This window comes from Oryctolagus cuniculus, chromosome 15 (genome assembly GCF_964237555.1).
Source record: "Oryctolagus cuniculus chromosome 15, mOryCun1.1, whole genome shotgun sequence".
Classification (NCBI taxonomy): Eukaryota; Metazoa; Chordata; class Mammalia; order Lagomorpha; family Leporidae; genus Oryctolagus; species Oryctolagus cuniculus.
In genome coordinates, this window is record NC_091446.1 from 81,503,250 (window position 1) to 81,521,259 (window position 18,010).

The 18,010-nt window shown below is 56.4% G+C and overlaps 1 protein-coding gene across 11 annotated transcripts in view; it reads right to left on the reverse strand.

The window, feature by feature from the left end:
* Nucleotides 1-18,010, reverse strand: part of ARHGAP22 (Rho GTPase activating protein 22) — a 191,336-nt gene that overhangs the window by 56,755 nt on the left and 116,571 nt on the right. The gene's annotated exons all lie outside the window — the stretch shown is intronic.

An 18,010-nucleotide genomic window follows, 5' to 3' on the forward strand; every position in this document is an offset into this window, starting at 1 on the left:
GGTGCAGGTGAAACCAAGTCCCCACAACAGGCCCTGAACACAGACGCTCGAGGCCTCTAGAGCTCCTGAACCGCGGGTGGTGTGTCACAGCGGCCGTACAGCAAGCTAACCCCCGGGCTCCTGAGCTCTTCTGCCTCCGCACCAGATGACACCTCAGTGGCCAGCTGTCTCCAGGGGTTTCGCTTAGGGGGTTTCCAGGTCCGGGCGGGAAGTAATTACCACCTGCATGCAGCCCCCCATGCACGGAGGCTCACTTGGCCATCATAAACACTCCCTGACCACAGCCAGGAACTTGGACACGAGCTGCCCGAGGAACCTGGCCAGACAACCCCTGGGACTCCACCCAGCTCGCTCCCATTTTATGTGCATCGCGACCACGTGTGGCTCACTGATGCCATGGTGCATGGCAGAGCAGCGGCCGACAGTTCCAGAAAGAATGGGAAGACCCCAGGGGCAGCTGCGGCAACAGCATCGGGAAGTGACGGCTCATGGCAAAAGACACAAGAACACAGAGAGATCGCTTGTTAGCACCACCTGCCGAAAGACTCGGCTGAGGGCCGGCGTTGCGTGGCACTGGGTTCAGTGGCCGCCTGCGACGCCTGCATCCCACACGAGTGCCTGTTCCTGTCCTGGCTGCTCCACCTCCCATCCCGCTCCCTGCTAACGGGGCTGGGAAGGCAGCAGAGGATGGCCCAAGTGCTTGGGCCCCTGCCACCCATGTGGGAGACCTGGAGAGAATTCTAGGCTCCTGGCTTCAGCCTGGCCCAGCCCTGGCTGTTGTGGCCATTTGGGGAGTGAACCAGCAGATGGAAGACCTCTCTCTCCGCAACTCTGCCTTTCCAATAAATAAATTTTAAAAGCAAACAAAAAAAAAACCACTTAGCTGCCAAACACCCAAGTCTCCCTCCCACCCCAGGTGCCCACAACACAGCAGCTCCTTGCAAGTCCTCAGGGAGTCATCCAAGCACGTGGGGGAGTGCTGGGACAGCAGGGTGACCAGGGTCCACGTGGGGCACTCACAGCCTCCCATGGGGATGTGTGCAGGCTAAAGAGACCACGGGAGCATTTGTCCCGAGCTCACTCTGACGGCACCAGAAGGGGGTCCCCCCTCGGCCGAGCACGGTTAACAATGCCAGCTCTTCCGGTCCTCTATGCAGCCCTCTGACAGTGGATCCCCAGGGTTCCCATTTGGCTGACGGAAAATCGAGGCATGGAAACGTCAAGTGCATGTCCTGAACAAGCGACGTGGGCCTGCCCGTTCAGCAGGGAACCCGCTTCCCAAGGCAATCACACCCTGATGACTAGGGCTCCAATGCTCGGGGCTCCGCGCCGAGGCAGGTTTTGCTGTCTTAAGCAGAGACACTTTGGGAAGCCCCGAAATATCCCTGGGATGTTGGTCTCTCACCCAGCCCTGCCCCCAAGGCAGCCAGACAGCCCCCCACCAAGGGCCCACTGAGCCTTGCTGCCGCTGTGGGTATCGGGCCCAGCACTGGTCAGGGGTGGCCCTCCTTGTCCTTTGTAACCAGCCACTACTAAGGACGTGGCAGGGGCCTGCTGAGGCCGACAGGTCCTGGCCGCCCAGCCACTGCTGCACACCCCGCCAGGCAGTCCCTGGCCTGAGCCACGGCCGGGACCTGCTAAGCCACCTCCTTTGGGTGGAATGCCTTTCTACCTTCTAGCTCGTGGGCAGGCTGTCTCCCCACAACCAACATGGCAGGGGGTGGGAGGGAGAAGGCTGGAGACCAAAACTGGGGAGGCATCCAACCCTCTAAAGAGAGAAGCATGCCGCTCAGCCAGGCAGCTGCGTGAGGCAGGGCCCCGGGGTATGGGGGTCGCGGCCCAGCCTATGACCCGTTAGCATGTGAAAAGCTCTGAGTGGTCCCACGGGCACAGAAGACCCTCATGGCTGCCGCTCTGCCTGCCTCTTCCCAGGGACCACGGCACGCAGATGCCTACCCACTCACATCCCACGAGCAGGTGCAGGGACACTTGAGCATGCCCTGTGGGTATTGTGGAGGTGGGCGGGACAGGTGCAGTTGGCAAGGACCCCGTTGTCCATTCAATGAGCACCTGCAAATACCGGGCAGGGGGAGGGGGACAGCCAGACCGAAGCTTCTGATTCTGGATACTAAACAGGTTAAGACCTGTGAGAGGGGCCAGCGCTAAGACGTAGTGGGCTAAGCCCTGGTCTGCAGTGCCGGCATCCCATATGGGCACTGGTTTGAGTCCCGGCTATTCCTCTTCCAGTCCAGCTCCCTGTTAACGGCCTGGGAAAGCAGTGCAAGATGGCCCTAGTGCTTGGGCCCCTGCACCCATGTGGGAGAAGCTCCTGGCTTCCGCCCAGCTCAGCTCGGCCATTGTGGCCATTTGGGGGTGTGAACCAGTGGATGGAAGACCTCACTATCTCTCCAATAAATAAAGATTTATTGCCCTTGCCTGTCCATCCATCTGGCACTGAGCCCTGAGTGAGGCTGCTGCCAGGATGAGGAAGGGCACCGGCCTCAGACAGCCTGGCTGGCTCAGCCACGCTCCAGGCCCGCATTAGGGGCTGGAGTCTCTGCTGCACCCCGTGGGGTCTCAGTCAGGAGCTCCCAGCACCCTGTCTGCGAGCCGGACCCTCGGGCGCAGGCCGGAATGGGTGGCAGGCACAGCGGGGCTTTGTCCCGGCCTGCGCCGGCGACGGCTGTGCTGACGCTCTGTGAATGGCCCTGTTGTGGTATTTTAGGAAGAGGCCACAAATAGCATGAAGGCAGGATGGGCCTCGGAGCCAAGCTCATGAGGGCTGCAGCGCGGGCCAGGACAATGGGGCCTCACAGGGAGGCAGGGCAGGATGTGGGGTGCCCCCGGCCTCTTCCTCTCCCAGGCTCTCCGGGGCCCCTGCCCAGCCAGCCCCACGCTCATCAGTGCCCCGTCCCCAGGAGTTTCCTGGGGAGGGGCAGATCCCTGGCCTCTGAATAAGGAGAGGGGGGCATGTGGCAGCATTTCCAGCACCTGCTCCTTGTGTGGATGTCCCGCAAGCGTGGAGGCGGGGGCACGGGAAGGAAGCTACCCTCGGCTTTCCAGCAGAGAAACCTCCAGCACCCCCAGGGTTGCACTCCCTCATCAGGGAGGCTACAGGGAGGGGTGAGGTCTGGGGCAAAGTAGAGAGGTCAGTATGCAGGAGCTGGTCTCTCAGAGAGTTGGAAACGCATGGAAGCAACAGAGGAAGGACCACCCCAAGGAGCAGGTGCCGGGATCCCCCAGCGCACCCCGAGCTGAGCGAGGGCCACGGCTGGGGGCTGCTTGTGCCCACCCGGCTGTCTCAGAGCTGGTGTGGAAGGGGGGCTCCCCCAACTCTCATCCTTGCCGTGACTATCCCGTGTATACACCCCCACGCCCACCCTGTTTACGAGGAAGGACAGTGGGGTTCTCACTCAGTAAGCAGAATGGAGTTAGGCTGCCTTGTGCACAGCCAAGAACCTGGACTCGGGGCTGCAGGTGGAGTCCTGGTGGGGCTGCTGTGGGGTCTGAGGCAGGCTGTTTCTCCCTCTCCCTCCCTCCCTCTCTAACTAAAAACTCATCTGGACAAAGAGAGCTGGGCTAGGGGGTCTCCGAGGAGCGGGCAGCCTGCTCAGCCTGCTGTAAGGGCTAAAGGCAGCCAGAGCCCATGGCTGGGCGAGGGAGTGCAGTCTGGAGGGTGAACCAGCTGTGTCCCCAGCCCTTGTCTGGGGCTCTTCGCGGAGGAGGGGCCCTGCCTGTTCCTCCCACTGCAAGGAGAAAGGGAGCGAGGCAGGCGACTGGACACGGCAGCAGGGCCCAGCTCCAGTGGAAGGTGCTGGCGTGTGCCAGGGACCCTGGTCACCCGCTCTCCTGGGGACGCCTGTCCCGCATGAACCCTTGTGTTCCAGGCCCTTGCTGCCGCAGCATGGCATCCTGGCAGATGCGCGCACTCATGCCAGGAGATCCCAGGGCCCAGCAGGTGCGAGTGACAGAGTCTGAAACAGAGCCCCGAACCCCAGGCCGTTCAAGCTGATGCCCCCATCCTGCTGCCTGCACTCCCAAGGAGCTGAGGCTCCCTGTGGACAGTGATCACGAGCCCCCTCCTCCTCCAAACACAGACGAAGCTGCAGTCCTGGGGGCTCTGTGCCTCCACGAGCTGCCGATGCAGGCGGTGCTGTCCCAGAGCCTCCGTGACAGCTCTGTGGGCCCAGGACACCATCCGAAGGAAGTGGGCCACAAGCCCCAGCTGGTGCTAGGGGCTCTGCTGGGCCAGCCAGGTGCGCTGAGGGTACCAGATGGTGGAGAGGCTTGTGAGGGATGGGGGGGACCAAGAAGGACCAGGGGCACTGCCGCTGTACTAACTGGCCTGGAAGTATTTCTGCAGCTTGCAAACCCCCTCGCTGTTCCAGTGAGCGTGCCCAAACCTTGGCCATGCACAGAGCTCCCTAAGGTGGCAGGGTTGGGGTGACCGGGGAGCAGGTGCAGGGGGCCCAAGCAGCCCCTGATGGGCACCTCAGGCTGTGTACTCTCACACAGTAGCAGCCACTGTGACATCACTGACCGTGGCCTGGCGGGATCAAGTCACAAAAGCCAGAGCTGAGCCAGGGGTGGGGGTGGGGGGCACCTGCTCCCTCATGGCCCTGGCTCATCATCACATCCTCTCCTGCTGCTGCTGCTGCTACTACTGAGCCCTGAAGACATCTGGGGGGGGGGGGGCAAACAGGAGGCGGCTCCCAGGACAGGCTGCACCCCAGCTCGAGGAGGAACTCGGACCGAGGGCAGGCCCCATGCGTGACCGGTCCTCAGACAGGAACCCGACCTGGCTGAGGCCACAGGGAGGGGCTGCCAGTCAGCGCCTGTCCTCCGGCTCCTTCCACATTGGACGTGAACAAGGGGGTACCACCTGGTCCTTCTGCTCGCAGGGTCATGAGCACAGGGCGCAGGCTGTTCCCCTCAGCTCGCTCTGGGAGTCTCCGTGGCTACCGGCCAAAGTGGATGCCTATGGAACAACCTTGCACGTGAGTGTGGATGAGGAGAGCGGGCTCTGGGGGCAGCAGGCCTGGGAGGGCATCCCGCTCTGCCCCTCCATGTCCTCATCAAGGGGAGACTGCTAACAGGATCCACTAGAGGATGCAAGGACTTCTCTACCCTACAGTGACTAGGACAGGGCGTGACACACGGGAAGGCTTGCATGTGCTCTTATTCAAACACACACAACTGGGCCCACCAGAGCCAAATAACCATTCCCATTGTTGGGCATTTTCTCTGTGTGAGCAACCTCAAGCACAGAGGCCTATTTATTAGAAAGAGCAGGGGAGAGAGGGGGAGGGAGGGGGAGGGAGGGGGAGGGAGGGAGGGGGAGGGGGAGGGAGGGAGGGGGAGGGAGGGGGAGAGGGAGGGAGAGGGAGGGAGAGGGAGGGAGAGGGAGGGAGAGGGAGGGAGAGGGAGGGAGAGGGAGGGAGAGGGAGGGAGAGGGAGGGAGAGGGAGGGAGAGGGAGGGAGAGGGAGGGAGAGGGAGATCTTCCATCTGCTTGTTCTCTCCCTGAATACCCACAACTGTTGGGACTGGGCCAGGCAGAAGGCAGGAGACCAGGACACCATCCAGGCCTCCCATGCAGGTGGCAGGAACCCAAAGGCCTGGGCCATCACCTGCTGCCTCTCAGGCGCACTGGCAGGAAGCTGGATGGGACGCGTGGAGTAGCTGGGACTCAGACCAGGTACTCCCTATGGGGTGTGGGATGCAACGCCCTCCCCACAGAGGCCAGTTCAATTCTGCCCTTGACACAACGTGATGAGGGGGCTGGTATCACAGTTTAGACAAAGCGATCCCCTGTTGGTTCAGAGATATGACCTGTCACTGGCGGGGGCTGCACAGGCAGGGGGTGGCAGAGCCAGAACCCAGGGCCCGGTGTGCTCACCTCCAAGCTCCTTGAGGTCCTGACATTTCACACTGCACCCTGGAGCTCAGGCCCTTGGGCACCCTTAGCTCACCTCCGAGTCACCACTTAGCATCCAGGTACACTTAGGCAACAGGGACCAGTTCCCCACCTAGAGAAAACCTGAACACTTGCTTGCATGCCTTGGTATGAATCAGCTTCTCAAAAAAAAAAAAAAAAAAAAAATCCCAACCCTGCAAGACCCTCAACTCCCTGGAAAAGTCCCTGTTACAGAGCTCTGACATCATCTGGTCCAGCCCTGAGCTCACTCTGCAAGGAGGGCCCTGTTTGCAGGCCCTCGGTCACAGATACTCAGCAATGCTTTAACATTACCCAAAGCTATGACACCAACTGGGGCAAAGCACGCAGGGAAGTTGTGTGTGTGTATGTGGTGGGGGGAGAGGTCCACAGGGAGCTTCCAAAGGCTCTGAGGTGTTCCTGGAGACCTGAGAGGCCACACAGGTGTGCAGGGCTAGGCCCACACACAGGACACGGCTAAGGAGTCTGCAGTCCCTCAGCTCTGGCTAATACTGAATTCCTGTCCAAGAAGGAAGCGAAGACTAAGGCAGAGTCACAAACTCCCTAAACAAGGAAGATGTGTGTGGGTGTACGTTTGTGTGTACATGTGTATGTGTGTGTGTGTGTCCTTCCTTCCCTCTCTCACAGAGGGTACAACACTTACTGGTTCAAAGCACTTACACAAATCCTCAGCTCGCCCTAAATGAACAAGGAGAGACTTCAGCGGCTGCTGTCCTACAGGAACACTGATTCTATACAGTCGGTCTGGAGGAATTACCGAACACACAGCTGCAACAACAAAAGCTGGAGAGGTGAAGCTGATTTGCAGAGTTGTACATCATGCACGATGTCCCGTTTTCAACAAAGATTACAATACAAACAGGAAATTGTGGCCCACACATGGGAAGAAGCCAGAAAACAGAGCTGACCTTGACTTATATGTTAGACTTACTAGTCAAAGACTTTAAGGCAGTTACTGTAAATTTGCTCAAAAACTAAAGAAAACTAGGGCCCAAGGATTCAAGGCCCCTAACCTAAAGCTCCATTAGGCTGTAGCTACTCCAGGTTTCTTTGGATTCGTGTTATTGATAAGAGATAGATAGGCAGGAAGTTAGCTGAGGATTGCTGGGCTGAAGTCACAAGCCCCCATGTCATTCTGCCTTCCTCGTTGCCAATCAAAACACCCTCTTTCCCAGGATTCACTTGCTTCATCTGGGACCTGAGGGGAAGACGCCATGAAAATACAGATATTGAGCTCCACATGGGATTTATGGAGGGATCATAAAATTCCCAGGCGGCTTCATGCATGTAGAGGCACCACCCCCCCACACACACCTCATAAAAGAGACCAACAGGGGCTGGTGCTGTGGTGCAGCAGGTTAAGCCATGGTCCACAGCACCAGCATCCCATATGGGTGCTGGTTCGAGTCCCGGCTGCTCCACTTCTGATCCAGCTCCCTATTAATGCGCCTGGGAAAGCAGCAGAAGATGGCCCAAGTCCCTGGGCCCCTACACTTACGTGGGAGACCCAGAAGAAGCTCCTGGCTCTGGGTATCAGCCTGGCACAGCCCTGGCCATTGTGGCCATTTAGGGGGTGCACCAGTGTATGGAAGACCTGTCTCTCTAACTCTGCCTTTCAAATAAATAAATCTTAAAAAGAAAAAAAAAGAGGCCAACCAGGGGGAGAGCCGCTCTTCCTCGGAAACGCAGGTGCAAAGGGATGTCAGGGGCCCTCTCTGCTTCCCCTCTCACACCTCCTTTCCCTTCTGGGCCAACCTTTCAACCCACTGCCCACACATGACAGCCATTTCTCTGTGTGGGGAACCCACGCTCAGGTGTGCGTGTTCACTTCCTCAACTTTTGGATGGAATTTACTTGACATATGTCAGCACTGAGGGTGCTTATCTGTGCATGACAAGAGCCTGGAGTGAAAATTAATATCCCCCTCTGGGGCCAGCGCTGTGGCGTAGCAGGTAAAGCCTCCACCTGTAGCGCCGGCATCCCCTATGGGTGCCAGTTCGTGTCCTGGCTGCTCCACTTCCGATTCAGTTCTCTGCAATGGCCTGGGAAAGCAGTAGAAGATGGCCCAAGTCCTTGGGGGCCCTGCACCCACATGAGAGACCTGGAAGAAGTTCCTGGCTTTGAATCAGTGTAGCTCTGTCCGTTGTGGCCAACTAGGGAGTGAGCCAGCGGATGGAAGACCCCTCTCTCTCTCTCTCTCTGCCTCTCCTTCTATGTGTAACTGACTTTCAAATAAATAAATATTTTTTAAAAAACCCTCACCCACATCATCACGATGACGTATCTCTGCATACCTTCATAATTCATCTGTGCTTTCCTGTTATCTTACTTACATCATACATAACTTGTATATCTTAAGATGACAAATAAAATTGAATATATTTATCATGTAAAAAAAGAATTAAAGTATGACAATGACATTGTACCAATTGGAGAATATCAGAAAGACAGAAATTATAAGAAGAACCAAACAGAACTTCTAGACTTTGAAAGTATGATAACTGAAATGAATGATTCACTCTACAGGCTCAATGGCAACTTGAGCTGGTGGAAGGGAAGGCAGGCTACCCAGTCTAAGGATCAGGATGGAGGAGGGGAGTAAACACAGCCTCAGAGACTGGCGGGTTCTATCCAAGGCCAATACACACATAACAGGAGTCCCAAAAGAAGAGGACAGGCAGAAGGGGTGGGACAGTTATATAAGGGAATGATGCCTGAAAACTTCCCAAATCTGTTCAAAAACATGAAAGAATCTCAATGAGCACACCCTTAAAGACAGTCACACCTACACACAGCAAAAGACAAAGAATCTGGAGATGCAAAAAAAAAAAAAAAAATCATCACATACAAGGACGTCTCAGTAAAGCTAACGGTTGATTTGTAGTCAAAAAGCCATGGAAGCAGGAGGGCAGTAAGATGACAATTTTAAAATACTGAACGTGGTGGGGAAGACTATTAAATAAAGACTACAGAACCAGAAAATCCAGCCTTCAACAATCAAGAATAAATGAAGACATTCGCCAATAAGCAAAACAGTCGTTATCCTACAAAGATCCCAAGGGCGTCCCCTGGGAGGAGCCAACAGCAGTAGGTGGCACTCGGATCCACCGGGAGAAATAATGAGCACCGTACAGCGAGACTCGACCGAGGGTACATACACATGCGTTTCACAGTTTTTTCTATTTCAAAGCTAAGGGCATAAAGCAATACTCTTACAGCAGGATGGTGCTAAGGAGGTGGCCAGCATGGTAACAGCACAAGGAGGAGCTACACTGGAGAGAAGTTCTGCACACCAGTGACGTGACGGTAGTATTGCTCTGAGCTACGCTGGTTGCCATCAAGAGGCTAATTGTAACCCCCAGAAGAACCACTGAGAAAATGACAATGCCCCAGGAAAAATGGGAAGAAATAACAAGGAAACGTAAGTGGTGTGCTAGGAAAGACGGGTCATCACGAAAAGGAGGCGGCAATGGCAGACACAAACTGCAAGGTGTACAGAAAGAGGAGGGCAAAATCACGTCCCTTATCAGCAATTACATTAAGTATAAATGATTCAAAAACCTCAACAGAAAGACAAAGATTGGCGAAGGGATTTTTAAAATGCGGAAGCTACCCAGACAAAAGAGACACATTTAAATAAAAAAAATTAAAAAAAAAAAAAACAGAAGTAGGTGGAATGTGAAATGATTGAAATGATGGAAAAAGATATACCATGCAAACAATATCCAAAAGAGAGAGCTAGACCAGAAACAAGAATGTCAGATGGAAGAGACTGTAAGACAAGGATCCTTGAGGCCCAGAGGAAGAACTGTAGTCACAAAGCATCAAGTCAGGAGGGAGAGATAACAATCGTATGTGTCATATACGTATATGTAGATATATATGTATTATACAATTATATGTATGTGTGTGTGTGTGCCCTTAACAACACAGCACCATAACTCATGAAGTAAACATGGACAGAACTGCAGGAAGACTCAGCAATCATCACTGGAGACTCCAATACTGAGACTTCAGCAACAGAACTAGGCAGGGACTCAACACGGAAACAAAACTCGCACACACAAGTAACCACGCACACTCTTGTGCAGGGCACACTTTTCCTCCAGTGCACATGGACCACGTTACAGGACGGCTCCTGGCTGGGCCCAAAGCAAGCTTTCAAAATGAGAAAGGGAGGCTGAAACAGGCTATGCAGGTATGTTAGCCAACTAGGAGCAATAAGACCGCAATCAATTTAAAAAAAAAGAAAAAAGAAATTTGGGACAGTCACAAGCATGTGGAAGTTAGCTTACTGCTAAATGGCCAAAGAAGAAGTCACAGCAAAAATTAACAAAAATAGGCCAGTGCCGCAGCTCAATAGGCTAATCCTCCGCCTGCGGTGCCAGCACCCCGGGTTCTAGTCCCGGTTGCCCCTCTTCCAGTCCAGCTCTCTGCTGTGGCCAGGGAGTGCAGTGGAGGATGGCCCAAGTGCTTGGGCCCTGCACCCCATGGGAGACCAGGAGAAGCACCTGACTCCTGGCTTCGGATCAGCGCGGTGTGCTGGCCACAGCGCGCCGGCCACGGCGGCCATTGGGGGGTGAACCAATGCAAAAGGAAGACCTTTCTCTGTTTCTCACTGTCCACTCTGCCTGTCAAAAAAAAAAATTAACAAAAATAATTGGAGAGACTACGGAACAAAATGACAACATGTTGAAACTTCTGGGATGGAGTGACAGCTCACTCGGACGGAAGCTTGTAGCCGTCAAAGAGGAAAGATCTCAGATCCATAACCTGACACTTGAGAAACCAGGCAAGGAGGAAACCAGATCTAAGCAAACAGAAAAAAGGTTACTACAACTAGCGTGCAAGTAAAGATGAGAAAAGCAGCGGAAATCAACAACAAACGTGGGTTCTTTATAAAGTTCACATTCGACAAACTTTAGCTAGACCAAGAAAGAAAAGGAAAAAGACTCAAATGACTAACATCGGGAGAACTTTCTAGAACCTACCAAAATGAAAAGAATTACATGGGAATAATGTGAACAACTGTACGTCTGTATGAAACAAATTCCTGCAAAGACACAAAACTACCACAGCTGCCTCAGGAAGAAATGGAAAATCAAAACAAAAATTATCAACTTCGACAGTCTCAAAATGGGAAATACAGGGCCAGAGGCTTCATTGGTGAACTCTTACAAGACACTGAAAGAATCAATGCCTAGTGTTCTTAAACTATTCCCAAAAAAGTAAAAGCTAGCGATGAGAAAGTTCTGAGCCCCTGTATGCAGCTGGCGGACATCCCTACAAAAATGCACAAAAAGCCACATACTCCTCACCTGACAAACAGATAAACACAACGTATAAGCAAATGATGGAGCGGTGCTGTCATAAAAGGACCAACCAGGATGTGGGGCGGACCTCCCAACACCGCTGAGTCACTCACAGAAGGCCACACTGGGAAGACAGCAGCACCCAGGGGCTGCCTGGGCCTGCAGGACAAGGAGGGTAGGGACACGAATGCCCCAAATGGCCGGGCGCCACCTCACCGGGGCTGTCTGGGAGAAGGGCCCAGCAGGTGTGCCTGAGCCACCTGCACAGCTGGGGTCCCCGGGCTTGGATGCTCCCTATTTTGGTCCCAGGCTCCCTGAAGCCCCCCCACCCAGGTCCCCTACAGTTGCAAGGACCCACAAACAAGAGAAAATACACCACAGGTCTCTTCTTTCCCCCTTCCCTCTGAAACTCAGTCTCACTGCCTTCAGGGCCAAGGTCAGGGACGCTGGGCTTCCCCAGGACTGGTGCTCCGGGCCTTAAGAGCCTGCCCTACCCCCAACCCCCATTCCTGGGCCAGTGGTGTTAACCTTGGCTGTGTGCTGACCTCTCCTTGTGCTCCAAGCCCCGCTCTCAGCTCCCCTGGCAACTCCCCACCCCCGCTGCATGTCTCCACGCAGGTGGGAGAAGGCGCTGAGGTCTTCTAACACCCCTTGCTGGAGCGCTGAGCGGTTCTGAGCTTCCTCAGAGAGCGATGTGAGGCCCAAGCTGCCAGGGACCCTAAACACCATGCAGTCTCACCCATTTCCTCCTCCCTGGAAGTCACTGATGTTCCAGCAGACAGTAAGGAGAGGAGCTAAGGCCACCCTGGGCTTTCTGAGAATGCTTGGGGATGGCATGCCCGCCCCTAATTACAGGCAAGAATGCAGAGGCTTGGACAGGTGACAACGCAGCCTGGCTCGGAGATGGGACCAAATCCTCTGAGGCCGGGTCCCTTTTTTAGGAAAAAAAAAAAAAATCATTTAAAAGGCAGAGTGGCACAGAGAGACAGAGAGAGGGGTCTTCCATCCAGTGGTCTGTTCCTAAAATGCCTGCAACAGCCAAAGCTGGGTCAGAACTAAAGCCAAGAGCCTGGAACTCCATCCGGGTCTCCCACGTGGATGTCAGGGACTCAAACTCCTGGGCCATCATCTGCTGCCTTCCCAGGCATGTGAGCTGTAGCTGTATCGGAAGCAGAGGAACCGGGACTCGAACTGGCGTTCCAACATGGGATGAGGGCATCCAAGCGGTGGCTTAACCTCCTGCGCCACAAAGCCCCGGTTCCCTTTTAGAAGAACCCACAGGACTGCTTCCCAGGACACTTGAATGGGGAAGAGGTGACAAAGAGGGACACTTCTCAGAAGTGCAGGGGGACTCGGGCCAACACCGAGCCACCAGCAGGCAGCCTTGGGGCTCCACGGCCCTGACATTCCCACACCCACACTCACGCCTGTCCACCACAGTCCACGGCCTTCAGGGCCAGGTCAGACAAGTGCTGCCACATTGCCGGGCCGGCACCAGCTTCACAGCCAGCAGAACACTGAGCCCATCACTGCCTTCAGGGAGCTCCCGGCTCAGCCGGTGAGGGCTCGGAGTCTGCAAAAACGATGCGCCTGCGCGCTGACCCACGGCAGGAAGTATTCACAGGAAAAACGCAGGCTGGGGACCCAGCGGGGCGGGCTGTGGTCTGAATGCCGGTCTCCCCCTCCAAATTCCTACACTGAACTTCCTCTCTAGGGTGATGCCGTGAGCGGGTGATGACGTCTCTGGGGTTCTGGCCCCACCGATGGCTGCGCTATGGGCCTGTGTCGCTTATGTAAGGCCGCCACAAAACACACCAAACACCAGAGGAAGGGTTTATCGGGGGAAACCCGACAGACTGGAGAGAAGGGGCAAAGAAGGAAAAAGAGGGAGAAGAGAGTGTAAGAGAGCGATCAAGAGAGCGAGTGAGTGAGCGAGCCACGTGTTCATGTTCAGGAGCAGGTCCTGTTAGACCTTTGTGGGGTGGGGGCAGGGAAGTAGGAGCAGCGAATCCCATTAGGATAGGGGCGGAGCTGACATGGGCGGTTGGGCCTTGGGGCCACCTGGCTTCCAGCAATGGCGGCGGGTGCTAGAGCCTAGGACGGTGTCCAGGGTGTAGATCACCATAGGTAAGACTGCCCATTTCACTAACAGTTTAGTCTTTATCCCAGGTTCTTGCCCTCATGGAGATAAGAGTGCAAAGCAGAGGCATACACACACAGTGCATGAGAGCAGATTTGAGAGAGAGAGAGAGAGAGACAGCGAGGTACCTGTGTGGGCGACAGAGTTGCCTTTAAGGAGGGAGGCGGGGGAGGTGCTTGAAGAAGCCAAGGGCAGAAGAAGGACCCCCCCCTTACCAGTCTTTTAGGAGCTAGGGGTGGTGTCCTAATTAGATATGCCTGGGGCTTTGTGGGAGCTTCATGGCTGCGCCTCCACATGGGGTTTAACTTCCACATGGCCACCACGACGTCCCCTCCTTCCTGGTCCCAGACGAGGCCCAGGTGCCTCCTGGGAAAGTGGGTGTACTGGATTGACAGGTGAGGGGCTGGAGCTGCAATGCAGGGCTGGCAGCCCCCCTTCTCCTACCTAATCTTCTGGCCTTGTGCCCCCACATGGATCTCAGTGCCCTCGGAGGGAGGCTGAAGGCAGCTGGGCTGCCTGGCCACCATGCAAGGACACACAGGAGGCACTGGCCATGAGAACAGGCACTCGCCAGACGCCCAATGTTCTCACACCCTGGTCTGGGGCTTCCCAGCCTGGGGCGCCAGGGCCAGAGAAGGGGCAAGGCGACTTCAAGGTGGAGGGAACCCAGGAGGATGAAAGGAAATAAAACCAGCCCATGCCGGCGTGAAGATGAGGAGTGAGGGGAAGCTGGAGACCACACACAGCCACCTGCGGACAGCACCAGGGGTTCACTGTCAAGGTCGCAGGAGGACGCAGGGGAGCGGGTGACGCAAACACACTGCTCTGGCTGCTGGAGGACCGACCCAGCAGGAGGGGTCCCTGTGGGAGGACCTCCCAGGAGGCCGCTGCGGTGAGCAGGGACAGGGCGCGGCGGGGCTGAGACCAGAGTGTTGGCACGGAGCAGAGGGACTCATGGGTATCCAGGAAACCGAACTGGCAGGACCTGGTGATGGCAAATGGGAGGGAAAGAGCGAGAGCTGGGACTTAGCCTGGGTCAGTGTGAAGCCCAGGCCACTCTCAGAGCCATCCAGTGGGCCAGAGGGAGGCCTGACCCGGGGAGAGGCCTGGAGGCGGAGTGTGCAGCAGACTGAGAAGGGGCCAGGGTGAACCTGCACTGACCAGCTGGGAAACCAGCAGAGATGACAGCATGATGCCAGAGGGCGCGGTGTGGTAGTAGGGGACAATGGCCTGGGAGTGGGGCAGGGCAGGGCAGGACCGTGGGAGCCAGGACTCAAAACTTAGCCATCAGACCCCTGGGGCAGAGCAAAGCCGATTTCACAGCATAAAGGGAAGAAGAGCAGGTCCAGCAGACCCAGGCTGCGCAGGGTCAGCCCAGGAGGCGGAGCTCAGAGTGCCAGGACTGCGCACCTGCCCCAGCACAGGCGGCCTCTGCACAGCCGAAGCTGAAGAGGGTGCTAGGGCTGAGTGGGGAAGGACCAGATGGATGGCTCCTGGGGTGCTGGGGTGGGGGAACTCGAGGGGCAGGGCTTGTGGAGCACACAGGGAAAGATTTGTTTGTTTAAAAGGTGAAGAGACAGAGAGAGGGAGCAAGCGAGCGATTGAGTGCTTCCATCTGCTGGTTCACTCCCCAAATGGCAGCAAGAGCAGATAAGGGCCAGGCCAAAGCAGGAGCCAGGAACTCCACCCAGGTCTCTTATGTGGGTGGCAGGGGCCCAAGTACCTGGGCCATTTTCTGCTGCCTCCCCAGGTGCATTAGCAGGGAGCTGGATCGGAAGCGGAGCAGCCGGGGCTTGAACTGGCACTCCAATATGGGAGGCCAGTGTTGCAAGTGGCAACTTAACCTGCTCCACCACAAGCTGGCCATTTGGTTTTTAAAATACAAAGTCTAGGAGGGAGGGAGGGAAAAAAAAATACAAAGTCTAAGGAGTGATTCCCACAGGTGTCTAGGCCAGCAGGAGGTGCCCCAGGGAGCAGAAAGGAGGGTGTGAGCATGGGGGGAGAAGGGGACATGACGCGGGGCAGGATGGGTCCTTATCCCGCAGTTAGGGTGCGGAGCCGAGAGACCCAGAGGCACAAGAGCAAGTGGCATCGTGGGATGAGCGTGCCTCAGGGTCTGGGGGGCCCCCAGGCTGCCCTCGCCCCCTCCTTGGCCTGGAACCACAGCTGTCTCCGTGCTGGGCTCCAGCACCACAGCCCGACCCTGGACAACAACGTGGAGGCAATGAAACACGCTACCCAGTGAGGATGGGGCCCTCTGCTTTTAGGGGAGCTGGACTCTGTTCTCCAAACCCCTTGCTGCTCATCAGCCTTCCGGCTTCTCAGGGAGTTCCTGGAACCCACGAATGTGCTACTCGCAAAGCTCCGCCCTGCACAGAACGCTGCGCGTGGCTCACCATCAAGCACACCCTCACCAAGGGCCCCAGCCCTGCTCCCAGGCTCGCCACGCCCACACCTGGTTGCAGCTTCCCAGCCGGCAGGAAAGCAGGTGGCACCTGGATGAAGAGCCAGGCCCTGCATTTCACAGGCAGGGTGAGGACACGCACGAACGCGATTCCGGTGCCGCCTTCGTGAGCCCACACGTGATTGGAGCTTTTCCGCCTCACCAAGGACAACATGCCAAAGTATGGTGTCATCACACTTTGGATTAGGAAACACCCAAGAATGAAACCAACGAGAATGGCTGTGGCCTTTAACCCAAATGACATCCGTGACCAAGGACCCTCTTCTGGTTTGGAGAGTCAGGCGAGCCTCGGCTCAATGCGTGACACACAGAACCCCTGGGAACAGCCACACCACAACGTCACTGTAGCTGTGACGCCTGAATCACCTCCTGTGTAAAACAGCAAGTCGCAAGCGGTGTCTAAACCTATACAAGTACTTCCAAAAGCTCCTGGAAATGCGGAATTAAAAGCTAAGTTTATCTTGCTGCAAATGCCCAGAGTTGATCTTTATTTATTAATAAGGCAGAGTGGCACAGATATGGAGAAAGAGATCTTCCATCTGCGAGTTCACTCCCCCAGTGGCTGTAACAGCCAGGGCTGGGCCAGGCTGAAGCCAGGAGCCCAGAACTCCACCCAGGTCTCCCCCGTAGATGGCAGGGGCCCTAGTTCTTGGGCCATCTGCTGCTTTCCCAGGAGCATTAGCAGGGAGCTGGACTGGAAGCAGAATGGGACAGCGGGGACTCGAACTGGTGCGCCGATATGGGATACCAGTGTCCTGGCAGGAGCCCCCATGCCTGGCTCTTTCATGAGAGGCATTTTCCGTGAACTCTTGGAAACCTCCTCCTAGACACAGATTTCAAACTTTTTGTGTCAACATGAACTTGTCCTCCGATTCTGCTTTCCAGGAGCTTTTCAAAGCGCCCTTGTGTGACGCGTGCTGCGGATGCTCTGTGAAGCCGGTTGCTGGACAAGATTCCAGAACTGCCCCCGCATGAAAAGCCCTGCAGTGACCGCTCTCTAAGTTTGACAACCAAAGCATCACAGGGCTTGCGGTGGGCAGAGGTCCCCGAGCGTCTGCCACCCAGCCCGACAGCTCCCGGGATCGAGCCTGCAATCTCAGCTTGTATACACCTGCCTTCCTTGGAAGGGAGACTCTACGGCCTGCTGGGTCCGCCCCTCCCTCTGCCCCAGACCTGGCCAGCTTCCCTCATTTCCAAGGGCTTGAGGAATCCTATTGGCACATCAGACTGGACCCGGCTTCCAGGCGGGGTGGCCCGCTGTCCCCTGGGGGACACCCGCCCCAGACCAGGCCTGTTGCTCACCTGCTGGGTGTAGCCAGCAGTGGGCCCCAGGCGACAGCCCTCCCCCTGGGGGAAGATGTCTCTGGCTCCCTCCTGGGAGCTGCTTAACTTCCCTAGTCAAGGTCTCATAGGCTTTTGCTTCTGGGACAAAGGTTACACTCCCTGCCTTGTTTACTGCCCAGGGGTCAGGAAAGACCAAAGCCTCCGGTGACATCCCTCCAGCTGTGGGCTCTAGCTGCCTGGTGGGGGCGGGGGAGCAAGCTTGCACTGTAGCCCTGGCTGCTGCAGCCACAGGCTGGCTCCCAGCCCTGCCCCTCCAAGCCTGAACCTCCACGTGGAGGGTTAATTTTTCCCCCCTCTTTAAAATGAAGCAACTAAGAACCCTGCAACCCTTCGCACCCCACTCTGGGTTTTGGCTGCAAAGCGGCTGGACCACAGATGAACAGATGAACCGGGCATCTTTTGTCTCAGCTCCCCAGGCTCCTGGTTAGCGCCATTTAATTATTCCGCAGGTGGAACGCTACCTGGAACCCTATGTGAAATGAACCTGCCCATCACTCACACCTGCACAAGACTCCGCCCAGCCTCTCGGCACATTCCAGAATAGATTCTGGGAAGACGGACCGACGCCGGAGCAGGTCGGCGCGCAGCCCCAAGCCTGGCGGGCAGCAGAGCATTGGGAGCGCGCTGCAAGCTGCTGGCGCTCCGCAAGGCTCCGCACGGTGCGTCAGGGGTTAAGTGGGGCCGGCCCCAGCCCGGAGGGAGGCCGGACCGCAGGCGGCCGCCCACGTCCAGAGCGTGCTGCCGGGCTTTGGGCCCTCTCCAAGCCTACTGCATTCCACAGCAGCTCCGCGCGCGG